The following is a 26,084-nucleotide window of genomic DNA, read 5'->3' on the forward strand; positions in this document are numbered from 1 at the left end:
GAAAGTAAGCTAAATCCCGACGTAGAGCCCAACACACGTCCCGACGTAGAGCTGAAAGTAAGCTAATCCCGACGTAGAGCCCAACAGACGCCCCGACGTAGAGCCCAACAGACGTCCCGACGTAGAGCCCAAGAGACGTCCCGACGTAGAGCCCAACAGACGTCCCGACGTAGAGCCCAACACACGTCCCGACGTAGAGCCCAACACACGTCCCGACGTAGAGCTGAAAGTAAGCTAAATCCCGACGTAGAGCCCAACACACGTCCCGACGTAGAGCTGAAAGTAAGCTAATCCCGACGTAGAGCCCAACAGACGCCCCGACGTAGAGCCCAACAGACGTCCCGACGTAGAGCCCAACAGACGTCCCGACGTAGAGCCCAACAGACGTCCCGACGTAGAGCCCAACAGACGTCCCGACGTAGAGCCCAACACACGTCCCGACGTAGAGCCCAACACACGTCCCGACGTAGAGCTGAAAGTAAGCTAAATCCCGACGTAGAGCCCAACACACGTCCCGACGTAGAGCTGAAAGTAAGCTAAATCCCGACGTAGAGCCCAACACACGTCCCGACGTAGAGGTGAAAGTAAGCTAAATCCCGTCTTAGAGCCCAACACACGTCCCGACGTAGAGCCCAACACACGTCCCGACGTAGAGCCCAACACACGTCCCGACGTAGAGCCCAACACACGTCCCGACGTAGAGCCCAACACACGTCCCGACGTAGAGCCCAACACACGTCCCGACGTAGAGCCCAACACACGTCCCGACGTAGAGCTGAAAGTAAGCTAAATCCCGACGTAGAGCCCAACACACGTCCCGACGTAGAGGCCAACGCACGTCCCGACGTAGAGGCCAACGCACGTCCCGAAGTAGAGGCCAACGCACGTCCCGACGTAGAGGCCAACGCACGTCCCGACGTAGAGCCCAACAGACATCCCGACGTAGAGCCCAACGCACGTCCCGACGTAGAGCTGAAAGTAAGCTAAATCCCGACGTAGAGCCCAACAGACGTCCCGACGTAGAGCCCAACAGACGTCCCGACGTAGAGCCCAACACACGTCCCGACGTAGAGCCCAACACACGTCCCGACGTAGAGCCCAACACACGTCCCGACGTAGAGCTGAAAGTAAGCTAAATCCCGACGTAGAGCCCAACAGACGTCCCGACGTAGAGCCCAACAGACGTCCCGACGTAGAGCCCAACAGACGTCCCGACGTAGAGCCCAACAGACGTCCCGACGTAGAGCCCAACACACGTCCCGACGTAGAGCCCAACACACGTCCCGACGTAGAGCCCAACACACGTCCCGACGTAGAGCCCAACACACGTCCCGACGTAGAGCTGAAAGTAAGCTAAATCCCGACGTAGAGCCCAACACACGTCCCGACGTAGAGCCCAACACACGTCCCGACGTATAGCCCAACACACGTCCCGACGTAGAGCCCAACACACGTCCCGACGTAGAGCTGAAAGTAAGCTAAATCCCGACGTAGAGCCCAACACACGTCCCGACGTAGAGCTGAAAGTAAGCTAATCCCGACGTAGAGCCCAACAGACGCCCCGACGTAGAGCCCAACAGACGTCCCGACGTAGAGCCCAACAGACGTCCCGACGTAGAGCCCAACACACGTCCCGACGTAGAGCCCAACACACGTCCCGACGTAGAGCCCAACACACGTCCCAACGTAGAGCTGAAAGTAAGCTAAATCCCGACGTAGAGCCCAACACACGTCCCGACGTAGAGCCCGACACACGTCCCGACGTAGAGCTGAAAGTAAGCTAAATCCCGACGTAGAACCCAACATACGTCCCGACGTAGAGCCCGACGCACGTCCCGACGTAGAGCTGAAAGTAAGCTAAATCCCGACGTAGAGCCCAACAGACGTCCCGACGTAGAGCCCAACAGACGTCCCGACGTAGAGACCAACAGACGTCCCGACGTAGAGCCCAACAGACGTCCCGACGTAGAGCCCAACAGACGTCCCGACGTAGAGCCCAACACACGTCCCGACGTAGAGCCCAACACACGTCCCGACGTAGAGCTGAAAGTAAGCTAAATCCCGACGTAGAGCCCGACACACGTCCAGACGTAGAGCCCAACACACGTCCCGACGTAGAGCCCAACACACGTCCCGACGTAGAGCCCAACAGACGTCCCGACGTAGAGCTGAAAGTAAGCTAAATCCCGACGTAGAGCCCGACAGACGTCCCGACGTAGAGCCCGACAGACGTCCCGACGTAGAGCCCGACCGACGTCCCGACGTAGAGCCCGACCGACGTCCCGACGTAGAGCCCGACCCCCGTCCCGACGTAGAGCCCAACGCACGTCCCGACGTAGAGCCCGACCGACGTCCCGACGTAGAGCCCGACCGACGTCCCGACGTAGAGCCCAACCGACGTCCCGACGTAGAGCCCAACACACGTCCCGACGTAGAGCCCAACACACGTCCCGACGTAGAGCCCAACACACGTCCCGACGTAGAGCTGAAAGTAAGCTAAATCCCGAAGTAGAGCCCAACAGACGTCCCGACGTAGAGCCCAACAGACGTCCCGACGTAGAGCCCAACAGACGTCACGACGTAGAGCCCAACACACGTCCCGACGTAGAGCTGAAAGTAAGCTAAATCCCGACGTAGAGCCCAACAGACGTCCCGACGTAGAGCCCAACAGACGTCCCGACGTAGAGCCCAACAGACGTCCCGACGTAGAGCCCAACAGACGTCCCGACGTAGAGCCCAACACACGTCCCGACGTAGAGCCCAACACAGGTCCCGACGTAGAGAGGAAAGTAAGCTAATCCCGACGTAGAGCCCAACAGACGCCCCGACGTAGAGCCCAACAGACGTCCCGACGTAGAGCCCAACAGACGTCCCGACGTAGAGCCCAACAGACGTCCCGACGTAGAGCCCAACACACGTCCCGACGTAGAGCTGAAAGTAAGCTAAATCCCGACGTAGAGCCCAACACACGTCCCGACGTAGAGCCCAACACACGTCCCGACGTAGAGCTGAAAGTAAGCTAAATCCCGACGTAGAGCCCAACAGACGTCCCGACGTAGAGCCCAACAGACGTCCCGACGTAGAGCCCAACAGACGTCCCGACGTAGAGCCCAAAAGACGTCCCGACGTAGAGCCCAACACACTTCCCGACGTAGAGCCCAACACACGTCCTGACGTAGAGCTGAAAGTAAGCTAAATCCCGACGTAGAACCCAACATACGTCCCGACGTAGAGCCCGACGCACGTCCCGACGTAGAGCCCGACGCACGTCCCGACGTAGAGCCCGACGCACGTCCCGACGTAGAGCCCGACCCACGTCCCGACGTAGAGCTTAAAGTAAGCTAAATCCTGACGTAGAGCCCAACAGACGTCCCGACGTAGAGCCCAACAGACGTCCCGACGTAGAGCCCAACAGACGTCCCGACGTAGAGCCCAACGCACGTCCCGAAGTAGAGCCCAACGCACGTCCCGACGTAGAGCCCAACCCACGTCCCGACGTAGAGCCCAACCCACGTCCCGACGTAGAGCCCAACCCACGTCCCGACGTAGAGCCCAACCCACGTCCCGACGTAGAGCTGAAAGTAAGCTAAATCCTGACGTAGAACCCAACAGACGTCCCGACGTAGAGCCCAACAGACGTCCCGACGTAGAGCCCAACAGACGTCCCGACGTAGAGCCCAACGCACGTCCCGACGTAGAGCCCAACGCACGTCCCGACGTAGAGCCCAACGCACGTCCCGACGTAGAGCCCAACCCACGTCCCGACGTAGAGCCCAACAGACGTCCCGACGTAGAGCCCAACCCACGTCCCGACGTAGAGCCCAACCCACGTCCCGACGTAGAGCCCAACCCACGTCCCGACGTAGAGCCCAACCCACGTCCCGACGTAGAGCCCAACTCACGTCCCGACGTAGAGCTGAAAGTAAACTAAATCCCGACATAGAGCCCAACAGACGTGCCGACGTAGAGCCCAACACACGTCCCGACTTAGAGCTGAAAGTAAGCTAAATCCCGACGTAGAGCCCAACCCACGTCCCGACGTAGAGCCCAACAGACGTCCCGACGTAGAGCCCAACAGACGTCCCGACGTAGAGCCCAACAGACGTCCCGACGTAGAGCCCAACAGACGTCCCGACGTAGAGCCCAACACACGTCCCGACGTAGAGGCCAACAGACGTCCCGACGTAGAGGCCAACAGACGTCCCGACGTAGAGGCCAACAGACGTCCCGACGTAGAGGCCAACAGACGTCCCGACGTAGAGGCCAACAGACGTCCCGACGTAGAGCCCAACACACTTCCCGACGTAGAGCCCAACACACGTCCCGACGTAGAGCCCAACAGACGTCCCGACGTAGAGCCCAACACACGTCCCGACGTAGAGCCCAACAGACGTGCCGACGTAGAGCCCAACAGACGTCCCGACGTAGATCCCAACAGACGTCCCGACGTAGAGCCCAACAGACGTCCCGACGTAGAGCTGAAAGTAAACTAAATCCCGACGTAGAGCCCAACAGACGTCCCGACGTAGAGCCCAACACACGTCCCGACTTAGAGCTGAAAGTAAGCTAAATCCCGACGTAGAGCAAAACACACGTCCCGAGTAGACCCCAAGACACGTCCCGACGTAGAGCCCAACACACGTCCCGACGTAGAGCCCAACACACGTCCCGACGTAGAGCCCAACACACGTCCCGACGTAGAGCCCAACACACGTCCCGACGTAGAGCTAAAAGTAAGGTAAATCCCGACGTAGCGCCCAACAGACGTCCCGACGTAGAGCCCAACGCACGTCCCGACGTAGAGCCCAACGCACGTCCCGACGTAGAGCCCAACGCACGTCCCGACGTAGAGCCCAACGCACGTTCCGACGTAGAGCCCAACGCACGTCCCGACGCAGAGCCCAACGCACGTCCCGACGCAGAGGCCAACGCACGTCCCGACGCAGAGCCCAACAGACGTCCCGACGCAGAGCCCAACACACGTCCCGACGCAGAGCCCAACACACGTCCCGACGCAGAGCCCAACACACGTCCCGACGTAGAGCCCATCGCAGGTCCCGACGTAGAGCTGAAAGTAAGCTAAATCCCGACGTAGAGCCCAACAGACGTCCCGACGTAGAGCCCAACAGACGTCCCGACTTAGAGCTAAAAGTAAGCTAAATCCCGACGTAGAGCCCAACAGACGTCCCGACTTAGAGCTAAAAGTAAGCTAAATCCCGACGTAGAGCCCAACAGACGTGCCGACGTAGAGCCCAACAGACGTGCCGACGTAGAGCCCAACAGACGTGCCGACGTAGAGCCCAACAGACGTGCCGACGTAGAGCCCAACAGACGTGCCGACGTAGAGCCCAACTTACGTGCCGACGTAGAGCCCAACAGACGTGCCGACGTAGAGCCCAACAGACGTGCCGACGTAGAGCCCAACAGACGTGCCGACGTAGAGCCCAACAGACGTGCCGACGTAGAGCCCAACAGACGTGCCGACGTAGAGCTGAAAGTAAGCTAAATCCCGACGTAGAGCCCAACACACGTGCCGACGTAGATCTGAAAGTAAGCTAAATCCCGACGTAGAGCCCAACACACGTCCCGACGTATAGCTGAAAGTAAGCTAAATCCCGACGTAGAGCCCAACACACGTCCCGAGGTAGAGCCCAACACACGTCCCGACGTAGAGCCCAACACACGTCCCGACGTAGAGCCCAACACACGTCCCGACGTAGAGCTAAAAGTAAGCTAAATCCCGACGTAGCGCCCAACAGACGTCCCGACGTAGAGCCCAACGCACGTCCCGACGTAGAGCCCAACGCACGTCCCGACGTAGAGCCCAACGCACGTCCCGACGTAGAGCCCAACGCACGTCCCGACGATGAGCCCAACGCACGTCCCGACGTAGAGCCCAACGCACGTCCCGACGTAGAGCCCAACCCACGTCCCGACGTACAGCCCAACCCACGTCCCGACGTAGAGAGGAAAGTAAGCTAAATCCTGACGCAGAGCCCAACAGACGTCCCGACGTAGAGCCCAACAGACGTCCCGACGTAGAGCCCAACAGACGTCCCGACGTAGAGCCCAATACACTTCCCGACGTAGAGCCCAACACACTTCCCGACGTAGAGCCCAACACACGTCCCGACGTAGAGCCCGACGCACGTCCCGACGTAGAGCCCGACGCACGTCCCGACGTAGAGCCCGACGCACGTCCCGACGAAGAGCCCGACCCACGTCCCGAAGTAGAGCTGAAAGTAAGCTAAATCCTGACGTAGAGCCCAACAGACGTCCCGACGTAGAGCCCAACAGACGTCCCGACGTAGAGCCCAACAGACGTCCCGACGTAGAGCCCAACAGACGTCCCGACGTAGAGCCCAACAGACGTCCCGACGTAGAGCCCAACGCACGTCCCGACGTAGAGCCCAACGCACGTCCCGAAGTAGAGCCCAACGCACATCCCGACGTAGAGCCCAACCAACGTCCCGACGTAGAGCCCAACCCACGTCCCGACGTAGAGCCCAACCCACGTCCCGACGTAGAGCTGAAAGTAAGCTAAATCCTGACGTAGAGCCCAACAGACGTCCCGACGTAGAGCCCAACAGACGTCCCGACGTAGAGCCCAACGCACGTCCCGACGTAGAGCCCAACGCACGTCCCGACGTAGAGCCCAACGCACGTCCCGACGTAGAGCCCAACCCACGTCCCGACGTAGAGCCCAACCCACGTCCCGACGTAGAGCCCAACCCACGTCCCGACGTAGAGCCCAACCCACGTCCCGACGTAGAGCTGAAAGTAAACTAAATCCCGACGTAGAGCCCAACAGACGTGCCGACGTAGAGCCCAACACACGTCCCGACTTAGAGCTGAAAGTAAGCTAAATCCCGACGTAGAGCCCAACACACGTCCCGACGTAGAGCCCAACCCACGTCCCGACGTAGAGCTGAAAGTAAACTAAATCCTGACGTAGAGCCCAACAGACGTCCCGACGTAGAGCCCAACAGACGTCCCGACGTAGAGCCCAACAGACGTCCCGACGTAGAGCCCAACAGACGTCCCGACGTAGAGCCCAACACACGTCCCGACGTAGAGGCCAACAGACGTCCCGACGTAGAGGCCAACAGACGTCCCGACGTAGAGGCCAACAGACGTCCCGACGTAGAGCCCAACACACGTCCCGACGTAGAGCCCAACACACGTCCCGACGTAGAGCCCAACACACGTCCCGACGTAGAGCCCAACAGACGTCCCGACGTAGAGCCCAACACACGTCCCGACGTAGAGCCCAACACACGTCCCGAAGTAGAGCCCAACAGACGTGCCGACGTAGAGCCCAACAGATGTCCCGACGTAGAGCCCAACAGACGTCCCGACGTAGAGCTGAAAGTAAACTAAATCCCGACGTAGAGCCCAACAGACGTCCCGACGTAGAGCCCAACACACGTCCCGACTTAGAGCTGAAAGTAAGCTAAATCCCGACGTAGAGCCCAACACACGTCCCGACGTAGAGCCCAAGACACGTCCCAACGTAGAGCCCAACACACGTCCCGACGTAGAGCCCAACACACGTCCCGACGTAGAGCCCAACACACGTCCCGACGTAGAGCCCAACACACGTCCCGACGTAGAGCCCAACGCACGTCCCGAAGTAGAGCTAAAAGTAAGGTAAATCCCGACGTAGAGCCCAACGCACGTCCCGACGTAGAGCCCAACGCACGTCCCGACGTAGAGCCCAACGCACGTCCCGACGTAGAGCCCAACGCACGTCCCGACGTAGAGCCCAACGCACGTCCCGACGTAGAGCCCAACGCACGTCCCGACGTACAGCCCAACGCACGTCCCGACGTAGAGCCTAACCCACGTCCCGACGTACAGCCCAACCCACGTCCCGACGTAGAGCTGAAAGTAAGCTAAATCCTGACGCAGAGCCCAACAGACGTCCCGACGCAGAGCCCAACAGACGTCCCGACGTAGAGCCCAACGCACGTCCCGACGCAGAGCCCAACGCACGTCCCGACGCAGAGCCCAACGCACGTCCCGACGCAGAGCCCAACGCACGTCCCGACGCAGAGCGCAACGCACGTCCCGACGCAGAGCCCAACAGACGTCCCGACGCAGAGCCCAACACACGTCCCGACGCAGAGCCCAACACACGTCCCGACGCAGAGCCCAACACACGTCCCGACGCAGAGCCCAACACATGTCCCGACGTAGAGCCCAACACACGTCCCGACGTAGAGCTGAAAGTAAGCTAAATCCCGACGTAGAGCCCAACAGACGTCCCGACGTAGAGCCCAACAGACGTCCCGACTTAGAGCTAAAAGTAAGCTAAATCCCGACGTAGAGCCCAACAGACGTCCCGACTTAGAGCTAAAAGTAAGCTAAATCCCGACGTAGAGCCCAACAGACGTGCCGACGTAGAGCCCAACAGACGTGCCGACGTAGAGCCCAACAGACGTGCCGACGTAGAGCCCAAAACACGTCCCGACGTAGAGCTGAAAGTAAGCTAAATCCCGACGTAGAGCCCAACACACGTGCCGACGTAGAGCTGAAAGTAAGCTAAATCCCGACGTAGAGCCCAACACACGTCCCGACGTAGAGCCCAACACACGTCCCGACGTAGAGCCCAACACACGTCCCGACGTAGAGCTAAAAGTAAGCTAAATCCCGACGTAGCGCCCAACGCACGTCCCGACGTAGAGCCCAACGCACGTCCCGACGTAGAGCCCAACGCACGTCCCGACGTAGAGCCCAACCCACGTCCCGACGTAGAGCCCAACCCACGTCCCGACGTAGAGCCCAACCCACGTCCCGACGTAGAGAGGAAAGTAAGCTAAATCCTGACGCAGAGCCCAACAGACGTCCCGACGTAGAGCCCAACAGACATCCCGACGCAGAGCCCAACAGACGTCATGACGCAGAGCCCAACGCACGTCCCGACGCTGAGCCCAACGCACGTCCCGACGCATAGCCCAACGCACGTCCCGACGCAGAGCCCAACGCACGTCCCGACGCAGAGCCCAACGCACGTCCCGACGCAGAGCCCAACGCAAGTCCCGACGCAGAGCCCAACCCACGTCCCGACGCAGAGCCCAACCCACGTCCCGACGTACAGCCCAACGCACGTCCCGACGTACAGCCCAACAGACGTCCCGACGTAGAGCTGAAAGTAAGCTAAATCCTGACGTAGAGCGCAAACCACGTCCCGACGTAGAGCCCAACCCACGTCCCGACGTAGAGCCCAACCCACGTCCCGACGTAGAGCCCAACCCACGTCCCGACGTAGAGCCCAACCCACGTCCCGACGTAGAGCCCAACCCACGTCCCGACGTAGAGCCCAACCCACGTCCCGACGTAGAGCCCAACACACGTCCCGACGTAGAGACCAACACACGTCCCGACGTAGAGCCCAACACACGTCCCTACGTAGAGCTGAAAGTAAGCTAAATACCGACTTAGAGCCCAACAGACGTCCCGACGTAGAGCCCAACACACGTCCCGACGTAGAGCCCAACACACGTCCCGACGTAGAGCCCAACACACGTCCCGACGTAGAGCCCAACACACGTCCCGACGTAGAGCCCAACACACGTCCCTACGTAGAGCCCAACACACGTCCCTACGTAGAGCTGAAAGTAAGCTAAATACCGACTTAGAGCCCAACAGACGTCCCGACGTAGAGCCCAACACACGTCCCGACGTAGAGCCCAACCCACGTCCCGACGTAAAGCCCAACCCACGTCCCGACGTAAAGCCCAACCCACGTCCCGACGTAGAGCTGAAAGTAAGCTAAATCCTGACGCAGAGCACAACACACGTCCCGACGTAGAGCCCAACAGACGTCCCGACGCAGAGCCCAACAGACGTCACGACGCAGAGCCCAACGCACGTCCCGACGCAGAGCCCAACGCACGTCCCGACGCAGAGCCCAACGCACGTCCCGACGCAGAGCCCAACGCACGTCCCGACGTAGAGCTGAAAGTAAGCTAAATCCTGACGTAGAGCCCAACAGACGTCCCGACGTAGAGCCCAACAGACGTCCCGACGTAGAGCCCAACAGACGTCCCGACGTAGAGCCCAACAGACGTCCCGACGTAGAGCCCAACAGACGTCCCGACGTAGAGCCCAACAGACGTCCCGACGTAGAGCCCAACAGACGTCCCGACGTAGAGCCCAACACACGTCCCGACGTAGAGCCCAACAGACGTGCCGACGTAGAGCCCAACAGACGTGCCGACGTAGAGCCCAACACACGTCCCGACGTAGAGCTGAAAGTAAGCTAAATCCCGACGTAGAGCCCAACAGACGTGCCGACGTAGAGCCCAACAGACGTGCCGACGTAGAGCCCAACAGACGTGCCGACGTAGAGCCCAACAGACGTGCCGACGTAGAGCCCAACAGACGTGCCGACGTAGAGCCCAACAGACGTCCCGACGTAGAGCCCAACACACGTCCCGACGTAGAGCTGAAAGTAAGCTAAATCCCGACGTAGAGCCCAACAGACGTGCCGACGTAGAGCCCAACAGACGTGCCGACGTAGAGCCCAACAGACGTGCCGACGTTGAGCCCAACAGACGTGCCGACGTAGAGCCCAACAGACGTGCCGACGTAGAGCCCAAAGGACGTGCCGACGTAGAGCCCAACAGACGTGCCGACGTAGAGCCCAACACACGTCCCGACGTAGAGCTGAAAGTAAGCTAAATCCCGACGTAGAGCCCAACACACGTGCCGACGTAGATCTGAAAGTAAGCTAAATCCCGACGTAGAGCCCAACACACGTCCCGACGTAGAGCTGAAAGTAAGCTAAATCCCGACGTAGAGCCCAACACACGTCCCGACGTAGAGCTGAAAGTAAGCTAAATCCCGACGTAGAGCCCAACACACGTCCCGACGTAGAACCCAACACACGTCCCGACGTAGAGCCCAACAAACGTCCCGACGTAGAGCTAAAAGTAAGCTAAATCCCGACCTAGCGCCCAACAGACGTCCCGACGTAGAGCCCAACGCACGTCCCGACGTAGAGCCCAACGCACGTCCCGACGTACAGCCCAACAGACGTCCCGACGTACAGCCCAACGCACGTCCCGACGTAGAGCTGAAAGTAAGCTAAATCCTGACGTAGAGCCCAACCCACGTCCCGACGTAGAGCCCAACCCACGTCCCGACGTAGAGCCCAACCCACGTCCCGACGTAGAGCCCAACCCACGTCCCGACCTAGAGCCCAACCCACGTCCCGACGTAGAGCCCAACCCACGTCCCGACGTAGAGCCCAACCCACGTCCCGACGTAGAGCCCAACCCACGTCCCGACGTAGAGCCCAACACACGTCCTGACGTAGAGCTGAAAGTAAGCTAAATCCCGACTTAGAGCCCAAAAGACGTCCCGACGTAGAGCCCAACACACGTCCCGACGTAGAGCCCAACACACGTCCCGACGTAGAGCCCAACCCACGTCCCGACGTAGAGCCCAACCCACGTCCCGACGTAGAGCCCAACCCACGTCCCGACGTAGAGCTGAAAGTAAGCTAAATCCTGACGCAGAGCCCAACACACGTCCCGACGTAGAGCCCAACAGACATCCCGACGCAGAGCCCAACAGACGTCACGACGCAGAGCCCAACGCACGTCCCGACGCAGAGCCCAACGCACGTCCCGACGCAGAGCCCAACGCACGTCCCGACGCAGAGCCCAACGCACGTCCCGACGTACAGCCCAACCCACGTACCGACGTACAGCCCAACCCACGTCCCGACGTACAGCCCAACCCACGTCCCGACGTAGAGCTGAAAGTAAGCTAAATCCTGACGTAGAGCCCAACAGACGTCCCTACGTAGAGCCCAACAGACGTCCCGACGTAGAGCCCAACAGACGTCCCGACGCATAGCCCAACAGACGTCCCGACGCAGAGCCCAACGCACGTCCCGACGCAGAGCCCAACGCACGTCCCGACGCAGAGCCCAACGCACGTCCCGACGCAGAGCCCAACGCACGTCCCGACGCAGAGCCCAACGCACGTCCCGACGTACAGCCCAACCCACGTCCCGACGTAGAGCTGAAAGTAAGCTAAATCCCGACGTAGAGCCCAACAGACGTCCCGACGTAGAGCCCAACACACGTCCCGACTTAGAGCTAAAAGTAAGCTAAATCCCGACGTAGAGCCCAACAGACGTCCCGACGTAGAGCTGAAAGTAAGCTAAATCCCGACGTAGAGCCCAACACACGTCCCGACGTAGAGCCGAACACACGTCCCGACGTAGAGCCCAACACACGTCCCGACGTAGAGCCCAACACACGTCCCGACGTAGAGCCCAACACACGTCCCGACGTAGAGCCCAACACACGTCCCGACGTAGAGCCCAACAGACGGGCCGACGTAGAGCTGAAAGTAAGCTAAATCCCGACGTAGAGCCCAACACACGTGCCGACGTAGAGCTGAAAGTAAGCTAAATCCCGATGTAGAGCCCAACACAGGTGCCGACGTAGAGCTGAAAGTAAGCTAAATCCCGACGTAGAGCCACACACACGTGTAGACGTAGAGCTGAAAGTAAGCTAAATCCAGACGTAGAGCCCAACACACGTCCCGAGGTAGAGCCCAACACACGTCCCGAGGTAGAGCCCAACACACGTCCCGAGGTAGAGCCCAACACACGTCCCGAGGTAAAGCCCAACACACGTCCCGAGGTAGAGCCCAACAGACGTCCCGACGTAGAGCCCAACAGACGCCCCGACGTAGAGCCCAACAGACGTCCCGACGTAGAGCCCAACACACGTCCCGACGTAGAGCCCAACACACGTCCCGACGTAGAGCTGAAAGTAAGCTAAATCCCGACGTAGAGCCCAACAGACGTGCCGACGTAGAGCCCAACAGACGTGCCGACGTAGAGCCCAACAGACGTGCCGACGTAGAGCCCAACACACGTCCCGACGTAGAGCTGAAAGTAAGCTAAATCCCGACATAGAGCCCAACACACGTGCCGACGTAGAGCTGAAAGTAAGCTAAATCCCGACGTAGAGCCCAACACACGTCCCGACGTAGAGCCCAACACACGTCCCGACGTAGAGCCCAACACACGTCCCGACGTAGAGCCCAACACACGTCCCGACGTAGAGCCCAACACACGTCCCGACGAAGAGCCCAACACACGTCCCGACGTAGAGCCCAACACACGTCCCGACGTAGAGCCCAACACACGTCCCGACGTAGAGCTGAATGTAAGCTAAATCCCGACGTAGAGCCCAACACACGTCCCGACGTAGAGCTGAATGTAAGCTAAATCCCGACGTAGAGCCCAACACACGTCCCGACGTAGAGCCCAACACACGTCCCGACGTAGAGCCCAACACACGTCCCGACGTGGAGCCCAACACACGTCCCGACGTGGAGCCCAACACACGTCCCGACGTGGAGCCCAACACACGTCCCGACGTGGAGCCCAACACACGTCCCGACGTGGAGCCCAACACACGTCCCGACGTAGAGCCCAACACACGTCCCGACGTAGAGCCCAACACACGTCCCGACGTAGAGCTGAATGTAAGCTAAATCCCGACGTAGAGCCCAACACACGTCCCGACGTAGAGCCCAACACACGTCCCGACGTAGAGCTGAAAGTAAGCTAAATCCCGACGTAGAGCCCAACACACGTCCCGACGTAGAGCTGAAAGTAAGCTAAATCCCGACGTAGAGCCCAACACACGTCCCGACGTAGAGCCCAACACACGTCCCGACGTAGAGCCCAACACACGTCCCGACGTAGAGCTGAATGTAAGCTAAATCCCGACGTAGAGCCCAACACACGTCCCGACGTAGAGCTGAATGTAAGCTAAATCCCGACGTAGAGCCCAACACACGTCCCGACGTAGAGCCCAACACACGTCCCGACGTAGAGCTGAAAGTAAGCTAAATTCCGACGTAGAGCCCAACACACGTCCCGACGTAGAGCTGAAAGTAAGCTAAATCCCGACGTAGAGCCCAACACACGTCCCGACGTAGAGCTGAAAGTAAGCTAAATCCCGACGTAGAGCCCAACACACGTCCCGACGTAGAGCCCAACACACGTCCCGACGTAGAGCCCAACACACGTCCCGACGTAGAGCTGAATGTAAGCTAAATCCCGACGTAGAGCCCAACACACGTCCCGACGTAGAGCTGAATGTAAGCTAAATCCCGACGTAGAGCCCAACACACGTCCCGACGTAGAGCTGAAAGTAAGCCAAATCCCGACGTAGAGCCCAACACACGTCCCGACGTAGAGCCCAACACACGTCCCGAAGTAGAGCCCAACACACGTCCCGACGTAGAGCCCAACACACGTCCCGACGTAGAGCTGAAAGTAAGCTAAATCCCGACGTAGCGCCCAACAGACGTCCCGACGTAGAGCCCAACGCACGTCCCGACGTAGAGCCCAACGCACGTCCCGACGTTCAGCCCAACAGACGTCCCGACGTACAGCCCAACGCACGTCCCGACGTAGAGCTGAAAGTAAGCTAAATCCTGACGTAGAGCCCAACGCACGTCCCGACGTAGAGCCCAACCCACGTCCCGACGTAGAGCCCAACCCACGTCCCGACGTAGAGCCCAACCCACGTCCCGACGTAGAGCCCAACCCACGTCCCTACGTAGAGCTGAAAGTAAGCTAAATCCCGACTTAGAGCCCAAAAGACGTCCCGACGTAGAGCCCAACACACGTCCCGACGTAGAGCCCAACACACGTCCCGACGTATAGCCCAACCCACGTCCCGACGTAGAGCCCAACCCACGTCCCGACGTAAAGCCCAACCCACGTCCCGACGTAAAGCCCAACCCACGTCCCGACGTAGAGCTGAAAGTAAGCTAAATCCTGACGCAGAGCCCAACACACGTCCCGACGTAGAGCCCAACAGACATCCCGACGCAGAGCCCAACAGACGTCACGACGCAGAGCCCAACGCACGTCCCGACGCAGAGCCCAACGCACGTCCCGACGCAGAGCCCAATGCACGTCCCGACGCAGAGCCCAACGCACGTCCCGACGCAGAGCCCAACGCACGTCCCGACGTACAGCCCAACCCACGTCCCGACGTACAGCCCAACCCACGTCCCGACGTACAGCCCAACCCACGTCCCGACGTAGAGCTGAAAGTAAGCTAAATCCTGACGTAGAGCCCAACAGACGTCCCGACGTAGAGCCCAACAGACGTCCCGACGTAGAGCCCAACAGACGTCCCGACGCAGAGCCCAACAGACGTCCCGACGCAGAGCCCAACGCACGTCCCGACGCAGAGCCCAACGCACGTCCCGACGCAGAGCCCAACGCACGTCCCGACGCAGAGCCCAACGCACGTCCCGACGTACAGCCCAACCCACGTCCCGACGTACAGCCCAACCCACGTCCCGACGTAGAGCTGAAAGTAAGCTAAATCCTGACGTAGAGCCCAACAGACGTCCCGACGTAGAGCCCAACAGACGTCCCGACGTAGAGCCCAACAGACGTCCCGACGCAGAGCCCAACAGACGTCCCGACGCAGAGCCCAACGCACGTCCCGACGCAGAGCCCAACGCACGTCCCGACGCAGAGCCCAACGCACGTCCCGACGCAGAGCCCAACGCACGTCCCGACGCAGAGCCCAACGCACGTCCCGACGTACAGCCCAACCCACGTCCCGACGTACAGCCCAACCCACGTCCCGACGTAGAGCTGAAAGTAAGCTAAATCCCGACGTAGAGCCCAACAGACGTCCCGACGTAGAGCCCAACACACGTCCCGACTTAGAGCTAAAAGTAAGCTAAATCCCGACGTAGAGCCCAACACACGTCCCGACGTAGAGCCCAACACACGTCCCGACGTAGAGCCCAACACACGTCCCGACGTAGAGCCCAACACACGTCCCGACGTAGAGCCCAACACACGTCCCGACGTAGAGCCCCACAGACGGGCCGACGTAGAGCTGAAAGTAAGCTAAATCCCGACGTAGAGCCCAACACACGTGCCGACGTAGAGCTGAAAGTAAGCTAAATCCCGACGTAGAGCCCAACACACGTGCCGACGTAGAGCTGAAAGTAAGCTAAATCCCGACGTAGAGCCCAACACACGTGCCGACGTAGAGCTGAAAGTAAGCTAAATCCCGACGTAGAGCCCAACACACGTCTCGAGGTAGAGCCCAACACACGTCCCGAGGTAGAGCCCAACACACGTCCCGAGGTAGAGCCCAACACACGTCCCGAGGTAGAGCCCAACACACGTCCCGAGGTAGAGCCCAACACACGTCCCGAGGTAGAGCCCAACAGACGTCCCGACGTAGAGCCCAACAGACGTCCCGACGTAGAGCCCAACAGACGTCCCGACGTAGAGCCCAACAGACGCCCCGACGTAGAGCCCAACAGACGTCCCGACGTAGAGCCCAACAGACGTCCCGACGTAGAGCCCAACACACGTCCCGACGTAGAGCCCAACACACGTCCCGACGTAGAGCCCAACACACGTCCCGACGTAGAGCTGAAAGTAAGCTAAATCCCGACGTAGAGCCCAACAGACGTGCCGACGTAGAGCCCAACAGACGTGCCGACGTAGAGCCCAACAGACGTGCCGACGTAGAGCCCAACAGACGTGCCGACGTAGAGCCCAACAGACGTGCCGACGTAGAGCTGAAAGTAAGCTAAATCCCGACATAGAGCCCAACACACGTGCCGACGTAGAGCTGAAAGTAAGCTAAATCCCGACGTAGAGCCCAACACACGTCCCGACGTAGAGCCCAACACACGTCCCGACGTAGAGCCCAACACACGTCCCGACGTAGAGCCCAACACACGTCCCGACGTAGAGCCCAACACACGTCCCGACGAAGAGCCCAACACACGTCCCGACGTAGAGCCCAACAGACGTCCCGACGTAGAGCCCAACACACGTCCCGACGTAGAGCTGAATGTAAGCTAAATCCCGACGTAGAGCCCAACACACGTCCCGACGTAGAGCCCAACACACGTCCCGACGTAGAGCCCAACACACGTCCCGACGTAGAGCCCAACACACGTCCCGACGTAGAGCCCAACACACGTCCCGACGAAGAGCCCAACACACGTCCCGACGAAGAGCCCAACACACGTCCCGACGTAGAGCCCAACACACGTCCCGACGTAGAGCCCAACACACGTCCCGACGTAGAGCTGAATGTAAGCTAAATCCCGACGTAGAGCCCAACACACGTCCCGACGTAGAGCCCAACACACGTCCCGACGTAGAGCCCAACACACGTCCCGACGTAGAGCCCAACACACGTCCCGACGTAGAGCCCAACACACGTCCCGACGTAGAGCCCAACACACGTCCCGACGTAGAGCCCAACACACGTCCCGACGTAGAGCCCAACACACGTCCCGACGTAGAGCCCAACACACGTCCCGACGTAGAGCCCAACACACGTCCCGACGTAGAGCCCAACACACGTCCCGACGTAGAGCTGAAAGTAAGCTAAATCCCGACGTAAAGCCCAACACACGTCCCGACGTAGAGCTGAAAGTAAGCTAAATCCCGACGTAGAGCCCAACACACGTCCCGACGTAGAGCCCAACACACGTCCCGACGTAGAGCCCAACACACGTCCCGACGTAGAGCCCAACACACGTCCCGACGTAGAGCCCAACACACGTTCCGACGTAGAGCTGAATGTAAGCTAAATCCCGACGTAGAGCCCAACACACGTCCCGACGTAGAGCTGAATGTAAGCTAAATCCCGACGTAGAGCCCAACACACGTCCCGACGTAGAGCTGAATGTAAGCTAAATCCCGACGTAGAGCCCAACACACGTCCCGACGTAGAGCCCAACACACGTCCCGACGTAGAGCCCAACACACGTCCCGACGTAGAGCTGAAAGTAAGCTAAATCCCGACGTAGAGCCCAACAGACGTCCCGACGTAGAGCTGAAAGTAAGCTAAATCCCGACGTAGAGCCCAACAGACGTCCCGACGTAGAGCCCAACACACGTCCCGACGTAGAGCCCAACACACGTCCCGACGTAGAGCCCAACACACGTCCCGACGTAGAGCCCAACACACGTCCCGACGTAGAGCCCAACACACGTCCCGACGTAGAGCTGAATGTAAGCTAAATCCCGACGTAGAGCCCAACACACGTCCCGACGTAGAGCTGAAAGTAAGCTAAATCCCGACGTAGAGCCCAACACACGTCCCGACGTAGAGCCCAACACACGTCCCGACGTAGAGCTGAAAGTAAGCTAAATCCCGACGTAGAGCCCAACACACGTCCCGACGTAGAGCTGAAAGTAAGCTAAATCCCGACGTAGAGCCCAACACACGTCCCGACGTAGAGCCCAACACACGTCCCGACGTAGAGCCCAACACACGTCCCGACGTAGAGCCCAACACACGTCCCGACGTAGAGCCCAACACACGTCCCGACGTAGAGCTGAATGTAAGCTAAATCCCGACGTAGAGCCCAACACACGTCCCGACGTAGAGCTGAATGTAAGCTAAATCCCGACGTAGAGCCCAACACACGTCCCGACGTAGAGCTGAATGTAAGCTAAATCCCGACGTAGAGCCCAACACACGTCCCGACGTAGAGCCCAACACACGTCCCGACGTAGAGCTGAAAGTAAGCTAAATCCCGACGTAGAGCCCAACACACGTCCCGACGTAGAGCTGAAAGTAAGCTAAATCCCGACGTAGAGCCCAACAGACGTCCCGATGTAGAGCCCAACACACGTCCCGACGTAGAGCCCAACACACGTCCCGACGTAGAGCCCAACACACGTCCCGACGTAGAGCCCAACACACGTCCCGACGTAGAGCTGAACGTAAGCTATATCCCGACGTAGAGCCCAACACACGTCCTGACGTAGAGCTGAAAGTAAGCTAAATCCCGACGTAGAGCCCAACACACGTCCCGACGTAGAGCCCAACACACGTCCCGAAGTAGAGCCCAACACACGTCCCGACGTAGAGCCAAACACACGTCCCGACGTAGAGCTGAAAGTAAGCTAAATCCTGACGTAGAGCCCAACACACGTCCCGACGTAGAGCTGAAAGTAAGCTAAATCCCGACGTAGAGCCCAACACACGTCCCGACGTAGAGCTGAAAGTAAGCTAAATCCCGACGTAGAGCCCAACACACGTCCCGACGTAGAGCCCAACGCACGTCCCGACGCAGAGCCCAACGCACGTCCCGACGCAGAGCCCAACGCACGTCCCGACGCAGAGCCCAACGCACGTCCCGACGCAGAGCCCAACGCACGTCCCGACGTACAGCCCAACCCACGTCCCGACGTACAGCCCAACCCACGTCCCGACGTAGAGCTGAAAGTAAGCTAAATCCCGACGTAGAGCCCAACAGACGTCCCGACGTAGAGCCCAACACACGTCCCGACTTAGAGCTAAAAGTAAGCTAAATCCCGACGTAGAGCCCAACAGACGTCCCGACGTAGAGCTGAAAGTAAGCTAAATCCCGACGTAGAGCCCAACACACGTCCCGACGTAGAGCCCAACACACGTCCCGACGTAGAGCCCAACACACGTCCCGACGTAGAGCCCAACACACGTCCCGACGTAGAGCCCAACACACGTCCCGACGTAGAGCCCAACACACGTCCCGACGTAGAGCCCCACAGACGGGCCGACGTAGAGCTGAAAGTAAGCTAAATCCCGACGTAGAGCCCAACACACGTGCCGACGTAGAGCTGAAAGTAAGCTAAATCCCGACGTAGAGCCCAACACACGTGCCGACGTAGAGCTGAAAGTAAGCTAAATCCCGACGTAGAGCCCAACACACGTCTCGAGGTAGAGCCCAACACACGTCCCGAGGTAGAGCCCAACACACGTCCCGAGGTAGAGCCCAACACACGTCCCGAGGTAGAGCCCAACACACGTCCCGAGGTAGAGCCCAACAGACGTCCCGAGGTAGAGCCCAACAGACGTCCCGACGTAGAGCCCAACAGACGTCCCGACGTAGAGCCCAACAGACGTCCCGACGTAGAGCCCAACAGACGCCCCGACGTAGAGCCCAACAGACGTCCCGACGTAGAGCCCAACAGACGTCCCGACGTAGAGCCCAACACACGTCCCGACGTAGAGCCCAACACACGTCCCGACGTAGAGCCCAACACACGTCCCGACGTAGAGCTGAAAGTAAGCTAAATCCCGACGTAGAGCCCAACAGACGTGCCGACGTAGAGCCCAACAGACGTGCCGACGTAGAGCCCAACAGACGTGCCGACGTAGAGCCCAACAGACGTGCCGACGTAGAGCCCAATACACGTCCCGACGTAGAGCTGAAATTAAGCTAAATCCCGACATAGAGCCCAACACACGTGCCGACGTAGAGCTGAAAGTAAGCTAAATCCCGACGTAGAGCCCAACACACGTCCCGACGTAGAGCCCAACACACGTCCCGACGTAGAGCCCAACACACGTCCCGACGTAGAGCCTAACACACGTCCCGACGTAGAGCCCAACACACGTCCCGACGAAGAGCCCAACACACGTCCCGACGTAGAGCCCAACACACGTCCCGACGTAGAGCCCAACACACGTCCCGACGTAGAGCTGAATGTAAGCTAAATCCCGACGTAGAGCCCAACACACGTCCCGACGTAGAGCCCAACACACGTCCCGACGTAGAGCCCAACACACGTCCCGACGTAGAGCCTAACACACGTCCCGACGAAGAGCCCAACACACGTCCCGACGTAGAGCCCAACACACGTCCCGACGTAGAGCCCAACACACGTCCCGACGTAGAGCTGAATGTAAGCTAAATCCCGACGTAGAGCCCAACACACGTCCCGACGTAGAGCCCAACACACGTCCCGACGTAGAGCCCAACACACGTCCCGACGTGGAGCCCAACACACGTCCCGACGTGGAGCCCAACACACGTCCCGACGTGGAGCCCAACACACGTCCCGACGTAGAGCCCAACACACGTCCCGACGTAGAGCCCAGCACACGTCCCGACGTAGAGCCCAACACACGTCCCGACGTAGAGCTGAAAGTAAGCTAAATCCCGACGTAGAGCCCAACACACGTCCCGACGTAGAGCTGAAAGTAAGCTAAATCCCGACGTAGAGCCCAACACACGTCCCGACGTAGAGCCCAACACACGTCCCGACGTAGAGCCCAACACACGTTCCGACGTAGAGCTGAATGTAAGCTAAATCCCGACGTAGAGCCCAACACACGTCCCGACGTAGAGCTGAATGTAAGCTAAATCCCGACGTAGAGCCCAACACACGTCCCGACGTAGAGCTGAATGTAAGCTAAATCCCGACGTAGAGCCCAACACACGTCCCGACGTAGAGCCCAACACACGTCCCGACGTAGAGCCCAACACACGTCCCGACGTAGAGCCCAACACACGTCCCGACGTAGAGCCCAACACACGTCCCGACGTAGAGCTGAAAGTAAGCTAAATCCCGACATAGAGCCCAACAGACGTCCCGACGTAGAGCCCAACAGACGTCCCGACGTAGAGCCCAACAGACGTCACGACGTAGAGCCCAACACACGTCCCGACGTAGAGCCCAACACACGTCCCGACGTAGAGCCCAACACACGTCCCGACGTAGAGCCCAACACACGTCCCGACGTAGAGCCCAACACACGTCCCGACGTAGAGCTGAATGTAAGCTAAATCCCGACGTAGAGCCCAACACACGTCCCGACGTAGAGCTGAAAGTAAGCTAAATCCCGACGTAGAGCCCAACACACGTCCCGACGTAGAGCCCAACACACGTCCCGACGTAGAGCTGAAAGTAAGCTAAATCCCGACGTAGAGCCCAACACACGTCCCGACGTAGAGCTGAAAGTAAGCTAAATCCCGACGTAGAGCCCAACACACGTCCCGACGTAGAGCCCAACACACGTCCCGACGTAGAGCCCAACACACGTCCCGACGTAGAGCCCAACACACGTCCCGACGTAGAGCTGAAGGTAAGCTAAATCCCGACGTAGAGCCCAACACACGTCCCGACGTAGAGCTGAAAGTAAGCTAAATCCCGACGTAGAGCCCAACACACGTCCCGACGTAGAGCCCAACACACGTCCCGAAGTAGAGCCCAACACACGTCCCGACGTAGAGCCAAACACACGTCCCGACGTAGAGCTGAAAGTAAGCTAAATCCCGACGTAGAGCCCAACACACGTCCCGACGTAGAGCTGAAAGTAAGCTAAATCCCGACGTAGAGCCCAACACACGTCCCGACGTAGAGCTGAAAGTAAGCTAAATCCCGACGTAGAGCCCAACACACGTCCCGACGTAGAGCCCAACACACGTCCCGACGTAGAGCCCAACACACGTCCCGACGTAGAGCCCAACACACGTCCCGACGTAGAGCCCAACACACGTCCCGACGTAGAGCCCAACACACGTCCCGACGTAGAGCCCAACACACGTCCCGACGTAGAGCCCAACACACGTCCCGACGTAGAGCTGAAAGTAAGCTAAATCCCGACATAGAGCCCAACAGACGTCCCGACGTAGAGCCCAACAGACGTCCCGACGTAGAGCCCAACAGACGTCCCGACGTAGAGCCCAACAGACATCCCGACGTAGAGCCCGACACACGTCCCGACGTAGAGCCCGACACACGTCCCGACGTAGAGCCCGACACACGTCCCGACGTAGAGCTGAAAGTAAGCGAAATCCCGACGTAGAGCCCGACACACGTCCCGAAGTAGAGCCCGACACACGTCCCGACGTAGAGCCCGACACACGTCCCGACGTAGAGCCCGACACACGTCCCGACGTAGAGCCCGACACACGTCCCGACGTAGAGCCCGACACACGTCCCGACGTAGAGCCCGACACACGTCCCGACGTAGAGCTGAAAGTAAGCTAAATCCCGACGTAGAGCCCGACACATGTCCCGACGTAGAGCCCGACACACGTCCCGACGTAGAGCTGAAAGTAAGCTAAATCCCGACGTAGAGCCCGACACACGTCCCGACGTAGAGCCCGACACACGTCCCGACGTAGAGCCCGACACACGTCCCGACGTAGAGCCCGACACACGTCCCGACGTAGAGCCCGACACACGTCCCGACGTAGAGCCCGACACACGTCCCGACGTAGAGCCCGACACACGTCCCGACGTAGAGCCCGACACACGTCCCGACGTAGAGCTGAAAGGAAGCTAAATCCCGACGTAGAGCCCGACAGACGTCCCGACGTAGAGCCCGACAGACGTCCCGACGTAGAGCCCGACAGACGTCCCGACGTAGAGCCCGACACACGTCCCGACGTAGAGCTGAAAGTAAGCTAAATCCCGACGTAGAGCCCAACACACGTCCCGACGTAGAGCTGAAAGTAAGGTAAATCCCGACGTAGAGCCCAACACACGTCCCGACGTAGAGCCCAACACACGTCCCGACGTAGAGCCCAACACACGTCCCGACGTAGAGCCCAACACACGTCCCGACGTAGAGCCCAACACACGTCCCGACGTAGAGCTGAAAGTAAGCTAAATCCCGACATAGAGCCCAACAGACGTCCCGACGTAGAGCCCAACAGACGTCCCGACGTAGAGCCCAACAGACGTCCCGACGTAGAGCCCGACACACGTCCCGACGTAGAGCTGAAAGTAAGCGAAATCCCGACGTAGAGCCCGACACACGTCCCGAAGTAGAGCCCGACACACGTCCCGACGTAGAGCCCGACACACGTCCCGACGTAGAGCCCGACACACGTCCCGACGTAGAGCCCGACACACGTCCCGACGTAGAGCCCGACACACGTCCCGACGTAGAGCCCGACACACGTCCCGACGTAGAGCTGAAAGTAAGCTAAATCCCGACGTAGAGCCCGACACATGTCCCGACGTAGAGCCCGACACACGTCCCGACGTAGAGCTGAAAGTAAGCTAAATCCCGACGTAGAGCCCGACACACGTCCCGACGTAGAGCCCGACACACGTCCCGACGTAGAGCCCAACACACGTCCCGACGTAGAGCCCAACACACGTCCCGACGTAGAGCCTAACACACGTCCCGACGTAGAGCCCAACACACGTCCCGACGTAGAGCCCAACACACGTCCCGACGTAGAGCTGAAAGGAAGCTAAATCCCGACGTAGAGCCCGACAGACGTTCCTACGTAGAGCCCGACAGACGTCCCGACGTAGAGCCCGACAGACGTCCCGACGTAGAGACCGACAGACGTCCCGACGTAGAGCCCGACACACGTCCCGACGTAGAGCCCAACACACGTCCCGACGTAGAGCCCAACACACGTCCCGACGTAGAGCCCAACACACGTCCCGACGTAGAGCTGAAAGTAAGCGATCTCCCGACGTAGAGCCCGACACACGTCCCGACGTAGAGCCCGACACACGTCCCGACGTAGAGCCCGACACACGTCCCGACGTAGAGCCCGACACACGTCCCGACGTAGAGCCCAACACACGTCCCGACGTAGAGCCCGACAGACGTCCCGACGTAGAGCCCGACAGACGTCCCGACGTAGAGCCCAACACACGTCCCGACGTAGAGCCCAACACACGTCCCGACGTAGAGCCCAACACACGTCCCGACGTAGAGCTGAAAGTAAGCTAAATCCCGACGTAGAGCCCAACAGACGTCCCGACGTAGAGCCCAACAGACGTCCCGACGTAGAGCCCAACAGACGTCCCGACGTAGAGCCCAACAGACGTCCCGACGTAGAGCCCAACAGACGTCCCGACGTAGAGCCCAACAGACGTCCCGACGTAGAGCCCAACAGACGTCCCGACGTAGAGCCCAACACACGTCCCGACGTAGAGCTCAACACACGTCCCGACATAGAGCTGAAAGTAAGCGAAATCCCGACGTAGAGCCCGACACACGTCCCGACGTAGAGCCCGACACACGTCCCGACGTAGAGCCCGACACACGTCCCGACGTAGAGCCCGACACACGTCCCGACGTAGAGCTGAAAGTAAGCTAAATCCCTACGTAGAGCCCGACACACGTCCCGACGTAGAGCCCGACACACGTCCCGACGTAGAGCTGAAAGTAAGCTAAATCCCTACGTAGAGCCCGACACACGTCCCGACGTAGAGCCCAACACACGTCCCGACGTAGAGCCCAACACACATCCCGACGTAGAGCCCAACACACGTCCCGACGTAGAGCCCAACAGACCTCCCGACGTAGAGCCCAACAGACATCCCGACGGAGAGCCCAACAGACGTCCCGACGGAGAGCCCAACAGACGTCCCGACGGAGAGCCCAACACACGTCCCGACGGAGAGCTGAACGTAAGCTAAATCCCGACGTAGAGCCCAACAGACGTCCCGACGTAGAGCCCAACACACGTCCCGACTTAGAGCTGAAAGTAAGCTAAATCCCGACGTAGAGCCCAACAGACGTCCCGAGGTAGAGCCCAACGCACGTCCCGACGTAGAGCCCAACAGACGTCCCGACGTAGAGCCCAACAGACGTCCCGACGTAGAGCCCAACAGACGTCCCGACGTAGAGCCCAACAGACGTCCCGACGTAGAGCCCAACAGACGTCCCGACGTAGAGCTCAACAGACGTCCCGACGTAGAGCTGAAAGTAAGCTAAATCCCGATGTAGAGCCCAACACACGTCAAGACGTAGAGCCCAACAGACGTCCCGACGTAGAGCTGAAAGTAAGCTAAATCCCGACGTAGAGCCCAACAGACGTCCCGACGTAGAGCTGAAAGTAAGCTAAATCCCGACGTAGAGCCCAACACACGTCCCGACGTAGAGCTGAAAGTAAGCTAAATCCCGACGTAGAGCCCAACACACGTCCCGACGTAGAGATGAAAGTAAGCTAAATCCCGACGTAGAGCCCGACACACGTCCCGACGTAGAGCCCAACACACGTCCCGACGTAGAGCCCAACACACGTCCCGACGTAGAGCCCAACACACGTCCCGACGTAGAGCTGAAAGTAAGCTAAATCCCGACATAGAGCCCAACAGACGTCCCGACGTAGAGCCCAACAGACGTCCCGACGTAGAGCTGAAAGTAAGCGAAATCCCAACGTAGAGCCCGACACACGTCCCGACGTAGAAACCGACACACGTCCCGACGTAGAGCCCGACACACGTCCCGACGTAGAGCTGAAAGTAAGCTAAATCCCGACGTAGAGCCCGACACACGTCC

Source organism: Leptosomus discolor, chromosome 16 (assembly GCF_034619465.1).
Source record: "Leptosomus discolor isolate bLepDis1 chromosome 16, bLepDis1.hap2, whole genome shotgun sequence".
Classification (NCBI taxonomy): Eukaryota; Metazoa; Chordata; class Aves; order Leptosomiformes; family Leptosomidae; genus Leptosomus; species Leptosomus discolor.